The following is a 10504-nucleotide window of genomic DNA, read 5'->3' as shown; positions in this document are numbered from 1 at the left end:
CGTGCACGGAGGGCCAGCGCCCCGTGCCAAGGTGCCAAGGGGTCAGGGACCCAGGGCCCACTGTCCAGAAACCCCTGTGCTGACCGCGTTTTTCTTCTTGGCTCCTTAACATCCCTCGAGTGGATGAGGAGCGAGTGGAAATCCACCCGCCGTGTGCTGGACCCCAGCACCGGTGCCCCAGACGCGGCCCTTGGGCACTGCAGCCGCGCGCGGCTGGACGCTGGCAAACGAGCCACGAGGAAACGAGGTCAGTTCGTTACGCTGCTCTCTCCCCACAGGAGCTCGGGGGCAGCGGAGAACCCGGACGGAGGAGCGGCGGCGCCCACCGGCAGGGCGGACGGAGACCCGCATCCGAGGAGGTGATGTTGCTTCCCCGGGCATCGTACCTTCAGGGGCACGAGTGGGGGTGGCTTCTGGCCTGAGAGGTGGCCAGTGGGAACCCCACTGCACACGGGGCACCCCATAACAGGCAGCGGTGCCGTTGGTAAGTCATCTGTGCGGACAGAGCAGGCTGACGCTGTGGACAGCCACTCACCGCCCTGCCCCTGGCCAGCAGGCCCTGCCCCGAGGAGCTGACCCCTGGCATCCCTTGTGGCATGGGTGCAGTGGTGCCCAGTCCTGGAGCTCAGTGGGTCCAGACGAGGCAAGCCGACCCTCTGCCCATCTCCCCAGACCCACAGCACACGTGGTCTTTCCGGAGAAAAACAGAAGAGAACATTTCTTCCTTCCCAGCCGCTGTCTCTGGACAGAGAAGTACAGCGGTTCCCCGCATTCGTTGGATTAATTTTTGTACCCGCTTGTCTCTCTCGTATGAGATCCTCAGGGCTGCCTACAGCCAAACTGGATGTATCTGTCAGTCTGTCCATCAGGACTCACTGGGACAGGCCTACCCACACGGCTGCGATGGGGGCAGTGACTTGTGTTCATAAGAAGGGCCTGGAGGTGGCTGGGCTCCGGCAGGGACTGACTGAGCGCGCACCCTGCTCGGGGCACCGGCGGCTCTCCACATCGGTGGCAGGTCGCTCCTAGTCCCCCGGAGAGAGGTCTGTCGCGTTCGTGATGAAAACAGAGGGAGGACGAGGAGGCCCAGCCGCAGAGAGCATCATCCCTGGGGAGCATGAGTCAGGCCCAGCTGCTCCTGCGTTGCCTCTCTCGTCTGTCTCCTCCTCTCTTCCTCCCTCCAGACCCGAGCTCTTCTTGGCGAGGGAGGGATGTGATTGAAACCATCCCTCCGTGGCATCACGTCCATGTTCCCTTATGCATTTGTTCGGTGAAGATTTGCGGAGAGCCCCGGCCAGTCTGGCTCAGCGGTTTGACTCCGGTCAAGGGCACGTGCCTTGGCTGCAGGGTGGGAGACAACCAGTTGATGTGTCTCTCTCGCATCGATGTCTCTCTCTCTCTCTCTCTCTTTCTCTCTCTCTCTCTCTCTGAAGACCACTGGAAAAGCATCCTTGGGTGAGGACTAACAGAGAAAAGATGTTCCGAGCTCCGACACACTCTAGGCGCTTTTCTTGATGTTGGGGACACAGCAGGGAGCCAGGCAAAGAGTCTGCCTTCATGGAGCGTAAATAGTGGGGGAAGCAGACAGCACACAAGTACAGAAACTCTGAGGGAGAACAGGGGAGCCAGGCCCGGTTAGGAAGTGTCGGGGAGCTTGCGGTTTGGGGTTGGGTGGATGGGGACATCGGCATGAAGACCCAAAGGGAGAGAAGGGGTGAGCCAGAGGGATGAGAAGGGGGCGGGGGTTCCAGGCAGGCGAAGAGTAAGTGCAAAGGTCCTGGGGTAGGACCGTGTGGGTGTCTTCAAGGACGTAGGAGGAGCCCACACAGGAAAAGCGTGGCCTTGCTCTGCTGTTTGGGTCCTGAGGACGGCACAGGTGTCCGCTGGGGGCCTAGGAAGCGCCTCTAAGAAGCTTGACTTGGGCAGAAAAGTCTTTCCTTGTCAGCCACAGCCCCTACTGTCTCGCAAGACTCGAGTTAGCAACCCCCAGGTTCATGCCGTGAGAGTGGGAGCTGCTGCTGTCCTGAGCTAGCACCCGTCCAGGGGGGCCGTGGGAGAGCCCCTGGCGGCCGCAGGTGCCGGGGTCCTGGTCACACCCCCCCAGTGCGTGGCGGGCCCCGAAACTGCCGGGAAACACTGGCGAGGAGGGCGGGCGGGACACGGAGAGGGGAGATGTTGCCTTCTGCAGACAGTGAAGAGACCTTCCGTAACTCGCCTTTTCCTTTGGCCCCTTCTCCAAGGTAGGCTGAAGTCAGAGACAGACGGAGCGGGTGGCCTTTAGACGCCACCGTCCGAGCTCGCCCGCAGTGGACCCCGCCTCGCCTGCCCCTCCGCCCCGTCTCAGGAGCCCCCAGGAGAGCGGCTGCCCGTCCTGTTAGGAAGGCCTCCGTTCCGCCCACCTGCTCCGTATTTCCACCTCTGAAGATGCAGAATGAGTTCCTCCCCGGGGGAGCAAACCCACCCAAAGGGCCCTCACCCCTACCCAAGAACGCCCCATCCGAACAGCCCCCGTCTGCCGCGTGGGGACAGCAGTCCCAGAGGTGCCTGGCGCGCGACACCCTGGGCGTGCCTCCCCGCGGGAAGTGGGCTTTGGAGAGGTGTGCTGCGTTGGGAAGCCACTCGCTGGCTGTCACCTTGACTCCTCCTGGCGAGTCAGCGGACTGTCCATCTCCTAGGTGCCGCCGCGCTCGGGCGTGTAGGGTGGGGCGGGGAGCCGCGGGCACGACCCGAGCTGGGCAGGACTCGGTGAGCTGGAGGGTCACGGGGCAGACAGAAATGGTCCGCTGTGCTTGGTACCCACCGAAAGAATGTATCTCAAAAGAGCAGGAGAAGGAAGAAAAGAGAAAAGAAACCTCGATGTCCGCGGCCAGGGGAGAACGCGCGGCTGTGGGGTCCGAGCCCCCGGAACAGCCGCTCACACCGCGGGCCTGTTCGCAGGAAGCTGCTGGGAAGGCAGCCCCGGGTCAGGGCCCTTGGAGCGAACCCCGTATTTGCTTTCATGAATAAATGTGGATCTTTGGGGAACGGCTTCGGAAGGAGCCGCAAACACAAACTCTTTGTAAATTATGTAAATTCCTATTTATCTGTGTAATTGGGAACAACTGGGGCTGCCCGAAGGGTCACCGCCTCTTTCGGCCACACTCCCTCCTCCAGCCGTGCCGGGGTGAGCTCTCCGCGGGGGACAGGCCCCCGCCCCCACCTGTGGCACAGACCAGAATTGGGGTGCAGCGGGGGAAACCAGGTGGGAGGGGCAGCATCGGCCTGGACCTAATGATCACTTCCCTCCGCGTGGCCCCGAGTCAGGAGAAGCGGATGTGGACCCCGAGGCGGCGGAAGGGCCGTGGCTGGCGCGTACCGTTTAGAGAAGCCCTTATTTATTGTGGACCTCTCTCTCCTCCGGCTGCTTCCCGGGGCTCTGTCCGGACGCCACGCTGCCCTGCGTCGAGCGCTCAGATTCTGTAGAGCTGGAATTAACGTTTTTAAAACACGTACCCACTGGCTCGGGGGCAAGGCGCCCTCTGGGGAGACGCCCGAGCACGGCGCGAACACTCACGAAAGGCTGGCGAATGCATAATAAAAAGAGATCTCGACGTTGGCTCTGGTCTGTGGGTTTTTCTCGCCGGGGTGTTATGCCTGGTGCACGTCGACGGTCCGTGGACCTCTGGAGGGGTGGAGGCTGTCACGGTTCAGGAATAGACTCCATGGAAAGTCAGGAGGGGCTGGTGCAAGGCTCAGGAAGGAGAAGGACCACCGGGTCCCCCGCCGAGGAGAGAAAGCATTGGGGGCGGTCGGGGGAGAGCTGACTTCCCCTGGTATGCAAAGCTCTGTTCCTGCCTCCCAGGCCCGGGAGGCTCAGGAGGTGCCAGGGAGGGACAGACAGCCGGCAGCGAGGTCGACCTCATCAGCTCTCAGATGGGCATTTTGTTTCGCTTTGCTGCTCGCGGTTCTTGAAAGTTTGTAGCCAGAAGCGACCACGTTTGATCTTCTGCACGAATCCTTCCAGACTTAGAAGGCATCTCTGGGAGCTGGGAGGGTTAGGAGAGAGGAGGGTTTTCTTTGTTTCTGTCTCTCTGGTCCCTTCTTTCCTCCCTTCCCTCTCCCTTCCTCTCTCTTTCTCTCTTCTTTTGAGTCAAGAACTGGAGACCATCAGAGGCAGAGAACTGGACAGAGAGACCCAGCTAAAGAGCAAAGAGGAATCCAGTGTTCTCAGTGGGTTTTATCACGTTGAGTCTAATAAAACTCGAGAGCCTCTTGTTTTAATTGAACTCATTTTAAAGGACTTTGACTTTGATGAACCGATGGAGTGGGGTGCCGACGTACCCTGCGGCGTGCCGCTGCGCAGACGGGGGACCAGCGTTCGGGGCTCCCGCGGCTCCGGGGGCAGGGGCGAGCTGAGGGGGCCCAGGGATCCAGCCCCGGACACGGCGGCGTTTCTGGGCTCTGGTGGAGTCCAGAGGGGAGTCCGTGGAGCTGTGAGCAGGACCAGCTACGGGATTTGCAGGGCTCCTGGTTCAAAAGTTTGGAGACTTTCAGGATGGGGACAAGGCAGCATCAGCCCACTCGCGGGCCCTCACCTGCCTGGCTGCACACCTGTGAGCCCCAGCAGCCGGGCCGGTTGAGTCTGCACACCTGGCTTTGCCAGCAAATCCCCGAGGGGGCCAGCCTTCAACCGAGCCTGTTTCTTCATTAACAAAATGGGTGTGAGAATACCAGCCCTGCCTGCCCCCCACCTTCGTCAATAGGCCGGATGGAAAGACACCATGGTACGCAGCCCACATTTTACACCCTGAACTCACTCCAGGCCGAAGATACGGGCTCCTAGTCTTCACAGTTGGCCCTGAACGAGTCACCAGCTCCTATTTTTACTAACAGCTTCGCCTAGAAGCACTTCTTTGAACTTAGAATGTTCTTCAAAGTCATAGAATTTGATTTATTGCCATTGTCAGGATAATTACTCCCCCCCCCACCCCAAAGACGTGTATTCTATAAATCCCCAAATTCTTTTATGTGACTCTTAAGTATCCCAGGGCTCCCGAGAAATCAGGTTGCCTGTTATTCAGACCGTGATGAGCCCACGGGGGTCCTGCAGTCACTGAATATGCGATTTCTTGTCTTTGCCGGCAGGAGGGCTCCGCGGGGTCGAGATCTGAGTGGTTTTCGGGGCGGGGGACATGGAGAACCAGTAGCTGTCAGGGACCAGAATGAATGAGGGAGCCAACCTGTGCCAGGCATGTCTCATTCATCCTCCCAGAACAATGGGCCCCGAGCAAATGACAAGGGGGGGGGGGTACACGGGAGAGGCAGAGGCATTAAACGTTCATGTCAGAGAGGAAGAATCTCGTGGGACCGGGAGGCGGTGAATGAGCATGGCCTCCACCGGCTTCCTTCCTCCTTCCCTTTTTCTTTCCTCCCTTCCCGATTCCGTCCTCCGTCTCCACTGTGAAGCGACTTAACGTCCATTCCCGTTGATTCCCACGCTTGCCCAGAACCTGCGGGGCCACGTCGGGCTCCCGGCCCCGGCAGAGGGCTTACCCCTCTGCACGAGCGTCAGCCCTTCTCGGGGCCCTGCTTTGCTCGCCGCCTGCGTGGGGGCTGCTCACCTCAGTGTGTCTCCAGTTCTTCCTCCACGGTGACTCTCAGGACGCGGGTCCCCTTTGGCTATGTGGGTGCTGGGTGTACACCAGCCCCAAAGAGAGGGTGGAGGTGGCATCCTTACATGATTCAAACACTGACGCTGCCCTGGCCAGTTTGGTTCAGCGGTTGGAGCGTCGGCTTGTGGACCAGAGAGTCCCGGGTTCGGTGCCCGCTAGGGGCACGTACAAAAACAAAAACAAAAACTGAAGCTACAGAACATCATCCGTAGGGAGGTCTGGCCCCTCCCTGCCCTGCCTACCCGCTGTGGGTCGTCATTTCTGTTGCTTTCCGGTCGAGCCCTTTCACTGTCTCGTCGTGAAAATACGGGTCAATGCAAACGCACCGTCCTGTTTCCTTCTCCTTCTTGCAAACTCAGCGTACAACACTGCGTGGTTATTTTTCTGATACCACTTTTGCACCAAATGTGTATTTTTTATTCTCACAACAAATCTGGGTCCTTTCTCTACACCAGTCCTCCGGCTCTGGGACGCCAGGGGGTGTCCAACAATTCGATTCCACTTTGACACTGTCCGGAGGGAGCGTCCCACCCCTCCAGTCTTGGTCCCACAAGACTGTCCCTACCGCACAGGCTAGCACAAGTGGGGTCCCCGGGTGACCCACACATCGGCCCAGCTGACTGCACATTTAGTGGTTCCCACAATCCTGGCCCCCCATCAAGTTGGATAGCTCACTGGAAGGACTCATGGACCTCTGGAAAGTTCTCTAGTTCTGCTTATAGCTTTATTCTGAAGGATGCAACCCAGGGATAGCCCAGTGGAAAAGATACAGAGGACAGGCTTACTGGGGAGGGGGCGTCAAGGTGGCACACACCTTCCATGCCCTCCCCAAGCCCACCACCTTCTCAGCAGATCCACGTATTCACCAACCTAGAAATTCCCAAACTCCGTTAGGGGTGTTTTCTCGAGGTTTCATTACGTAGCATAATTGATTAGACCCCTGACGTCCGGTGATCGAACTCAGTCTCCAGCCCCTTTCCTCTCCTTGGAGCTGATGGAGGGGGTTTCCGGAAGTCCCAACCCTTTAGTCACGGCTTGGTCTTTCTGACAGGAGCCCCCATCCTGCAGATGCAGGGGTGCTGGCCTGAGGCATCTCGTCAGCCTACAGGGGACAAGAAATTGCAACGATTTTAGGTGCCAGGAACTGGGACAAAGACCCAGTATTTATTTTTTACTACCCCATACACCCACACTTTTTTGTGTCTTTTTTTGCTTAACAGAGCTAGGAGATGACAGGGTACAGTTTATTCAGTGGGTACCCATGGGTGGCCTTCACTGTTTCCGACAAAGAATATGAAGAATGACTTCACAGTTGTCACCTACGTGCGCGCGTCTGTCTGTGGGATTGATTCCCGGGGAGATTGCTGTGTTAAAGGGTAAATGCTTCCACATTTGGGGGAGATATTGTCAGACTTGAGGAATGCATTCTCATTATCCCCGTCTCTAGATAAGTCATCTATCTGAGGCTCAAAAGATGAAGTGGCTGGCCCAAAGTGACAAAGTGACACAGCCAATAAGGAGGCAGAAATGATCCCAGCGCAGTCAGACGCTGGGGAGGAGCGAGGACGGACTGGACCGGGACACGCTGTGGGGACGTTGTGTGAGCTGGGACCTTGTAACAAACAGCAGGGGAGCGAGGGCTGGTGAGGAAGGAGGTGGGGCCCCGGAGGCTGATGAGCATCTCCCCCTGCCCACCGTGTTCCTGGGGGGACTGTCTCCCTGTTGGAGTGCTGATCGCTGGGAGGGGCGGTGGGAGCCACTGCAACCAGCCTGCCGCTTTCTCCTCCCGCCCCGTGGAGTGTGCCCCCCACAGGGACTTCCGTCCGAGTGGATTGCTTACCCAGGCAGCCACTCCGTGGCATCAACATAGACTTTGCATCTGGCCCAGGGCTGGGTCCGGAGCGAGCCGTCCAGGAGTTGGAAGGGCATGGTGTGAGCAGGGGGAGGGGGCTGGTGGGACCCCGAACTGACGGCAAGGAAGCTATGCCCCCCGGAGAGACAGGACAGCACGCAGCCAGGTTGCTGGTGACATTGGTCTCCGGTTGAACTTCTGAGCCCTGGCTCACTTTCGACGTGGATTTCATGCGATAATGCATTTTCCTCCCCAGTGATGCAAAGTCCCCAGTTCCTGACCCCGTGTGACGGGGTAAAGATTCTCACGGGAACGCCCTCCTCTAACTGACCCGGGAGAATCCAGGCATGACCAGCTTGTGTCGTTTCGAGTCCAAGGAGAAAGAGAGAGCTTTGTCCTCAGCTGTCCCTGTAGGAGTCCCGGCTCCGTGGCGATGGGGCCGGCCCGGGTCACGCGTCCATCCCTGACCTGGTCGCTGCCCGGGAGGGTACAGCAAGGACGAGCCTGGGCCCGATGCGCACTCAGCTCTTGGGCCGGAGGAGGTTTTGTTGCTCTTTCTAGAAGAAGGGAAACGGGTGATGAGCAACGAAACCCCCAAGGACCGATCGCAGGTGCCTAGTCACCCGAGGGCCCTTGAGAAGACTTCACGCCTGTCCTGAATGGCTCACTTACGCACGTCATCCATGTCCAGCCTGTCCCTGGGACATGCACCTCGACAGGCTTATTCAGAGACTTCCTGAGACCGGGCAGCGGCATTTCCCTCCACGCGCTGTGGCCCAGGAATCAGTCTGACGGTATAAGTAGGGGGAATGCGAATTCTTTTTAAGGATGTGTCAGTGGAGACCCCCCAAACTGCCATGCCGCGGAAGGTCCGAGGCAGTGAGCAAGTGTGTGGAACCATGACAGGGACCCCCAGGAGAAGCCGTATCCTCACTCCCCGGTCAGAGCATCTGCAGTTTCAAAGCTGAATCTTCCCAAACCAGGGGAGCCCTGGCCGATTCGGCTCGAAGGTTAGAGCGTCGGCCCGTAGACCAAAAGGCCGTGGTTCAGTTTCGGTGAAGGGCACATACCTCAGTTGTGGTTCAGCCCCAGCCCTGGTCTGCGTCATGCCGGAGGCAACCAATTGATGTGTCTCTCACACTGATGTTTCTCTCTCTCTTTCCCTCCCTCCCTCTCTACCTGAAAATAAAAATGGAAAAAAGTATCCTCTGGTGAGGACTTAAAAAAACAAAACAAAAGAAAAACCAGGGGGCGTCCTGGCTGGTTTGGTTCAATGGTTAGAGCGTCTGCCCATGGACCAGAGAGACCCGGGTTTGGTTCCCGCTAAGGGCAGGTACCTCGGTTGCGGTTTGTCCCCGGTCCCGGTTGGGGTCATGTGGGTGGCGACCAGTAGATGTGTCCCTTTCACGTCGATGTTTCTCTCTCTCTCTCTTCCTCCCTCTCTCCCTCCCACTCGATCTGAAGATAAATGTGAAAATGTCCTCAGGTGAAGAAGAGAGAAAGAAAGGAAGGAAGGAAGGAAGGAAGGAAGGAAGGAAGGAAGGAAGGAAGGAAGGAAGGAAGGAAGGAAGGAAGGAAGGAAGGAAGGACCAACCAGGGGGAACATTTTTGTAGTTATTTATTGATTCACGTTGGGATCAAGGAGCCCTGATTACAGGTACAGGTTAGCAATAAGGAAACACCAAGAAACATGAGACTTGCTACTGAATCTTCTCCAGAAGGATTTAACAGAGGAACTTCCTACCGGCTCGGGCACTTTAAATGTGACTCGCTCAGAACTCGGGTCGCAAAGGGCGACGGAACATTACGGGCGAGGCGGCAGCCCCCTCTTCTGACGGACAGCCGTTGCTGGAAGACAGGTGGGCATAGCTGCGGCCTGACGTGTGGGCCTGGGGTGGGGGTGGGGGGCTCAAATGTTCTCGGGGAAGGAAGGGGCTGTGAGCGGTGGTAAATTTGAGACGAGACGCTGGCTCACGAGGAAGCTTCTGGGCATGGGAATTCCTGAGCCCAGATGGTGGGAAAATCCTCAGGAAACTTGGAGATTTGGGTCTGCAGCTAGGCAGCAGCTGTAGGCCTGGAACACAAGCCATCACAGGTGGTGCCACCTGGTGCGGTTACCACATTCTTCCCAGCCCGGCAGGGAGGCCCGGCCGACTCTCAGGCCGTTGGGGGGACCATGGGAGACACTGGGACAAGACCCTTTGTTGAGAGGATTAGGGAGATGGGCCTGCAGCCCGGAAGCCTCCCAGAGGCTCAGGGTGAATTACCCAGAGGGCCTGGACCAGCAGAATTGGGGCTGTTCTCAGGGTGCTCCATTAAATCAGCCTCTGACGTCATCCTCTGCACCTGTGTGGTCGAGCCTTGGTCACGTGGACGCCATAAATCGAGAGTTTATCATTGTTCTGACAGGGCACGGACTTTGCCGCCCCTTCGGATTATCTATGAAAAAGCAAATTAAGAGTGTGACCCTGGCCACCCGGGAACAGACACCTGCAGAACATCTGTCGCGAAGTCCAAACGGAGGTGATTCCCAGAGATGCTTTCCTGGTCTCCTGGCGTCTGTCGGGGACATTCTCTGGGTGTTCGTCGTGCCTGCAGTCATACGTGAGGTCGCACACACCAGCATTTGAAGTGGCTGATTGTCACGGTTCCCTTTCCAGCGGGCATGGAGCACCTACCTCTCTGCCCACAGGGGATCGAGAAGGGGGAAGGGCTCGCGTCCGGAGTCAGGCGGCCTGGGTCCCAGCCCCTGCTCCGCCACCTGCTGCCCTGGTTGGTTCCATGACCTCTCTGTGCCTCAGCGTTTCTGCCTGTGAAATGGGGATGCTAACAGTCCCCACGGCCTTCTGCCAACACTCAGCACCTGTGTGCCAGGTATGTGAGTGGGCCACCTGGAGGTGGGTGGTCGTCCCCCTGCACGCCTTCCGAGGACTGCGGTCTCACGAAAGACCCGGGGGGCACCGCCCAGCTGGCCACACCTGAACTCCCAACCACAGCACCT

At 58.4% G+C, this 10504-nt stretch overlaps 1 long non-coding RNA gene across 1 annotated transcript; it reads left to right on the top strand.

The window, feature by feature from the left end:
• Positions 1–281: 281 nt before the first annotated feature.
• LOC118618717 lies at positions 282–3594 on the top strand. The gene is made up of 2 exons (XR_004957089.1): positions 282–359; positions 2245–3594. It is a non-coding gene; the product is annotated as an uncharacterized LOC118618717 (long non-coding RNA).
• Positions 3595–10504: the final 6910 nt, after the last annotated feature.

Source organism: Molossus molossus, unplaced genomic scaffold, assembly GCF_014108415.1.
Source record: "Molossus molossus isolate mMolMol1 unplaced genomic scaffold, mMolMol1.p scaffold_m16_p_6, whole genome shotgun sequence".
In the NCBI taxonomy this organism is placed as follows: Eukaryota; Metazoa; Chordata; class Mammalia; order Chiroptera; family Molossidae; genus Molossus; species Molossus molossus.
The sequence above is the reverse complement of the archived record's forward strand: the minus strand, read 5'-3'. Positions and strand labels throughout refer to the sequence as shown.